General features: G+C 67.8%; 1 protein-coding gene across 1 annotated transcript in view; it reads right to left on the bottom strand.

The window, feature by feature from the left end:
* LOC104834893 (neurexin-2-like) overlaps positions 1 to 391 on the bottom strand; it is a 33,002-nt gene that overhangs the window by 269 nt on the left and 32,342 nt on the right. The window lies entirely within an intron of this gene.

Here is a 391-nt window from a genome sequence, read left to right as displayed (position 1 = left end):
GGCGGGGCCGTTGGCGTCACCGTGGTGCGACCGAGGCCTCACCATTGGCAGCTCTGTGGCGTGACCGTGGTGTCGCCATTGGCATCACCGTCGGCGTCACCGTGGGGGGACCACAGTGTCACCACTGACACCGCGGTTGGCGGCGCCATGCGCCATGGCGTGACCGTGGTATCGCCATCGGTGTCACCAGGACACAACCGGTGCGATGTCACCACCAAGTACGGTTGGTGGCACGGCCGTGGTGTCACCGCTGGCGTCGCCACGACACAACTGTGGTGTCACGGCTGAAGTCACCAGGCCGTGGCCATGATGCCACCAGTGGCGGCGTGGCCGGGGCGTGGCCGTGTTTGGGGGGGGTTTATGCGGCGTTTAGGGGGGCGTTAGGGGGCCC

This window comes from Haliaeetus leucocephalus, unplaced genomic scaffold (genome assembly GCF_000737465.1).
Source record: "Haliaeetus leucocephalus isolate CR32 unplaced genomic scaffold, Haliaeetus_leucocephalus-4.0 Scaffold343, whole genome shotgun sequence".
Lineage (NCBI taxonomy): Eukaryota > Metazoa > Chordata > Aves > Accipitriformes > Accipitridae > Haliaeetus > Haliaeetus leucocephalus.
This window is presented reverse-complemented; position numbering and strand designations above follow the sequence as displayed.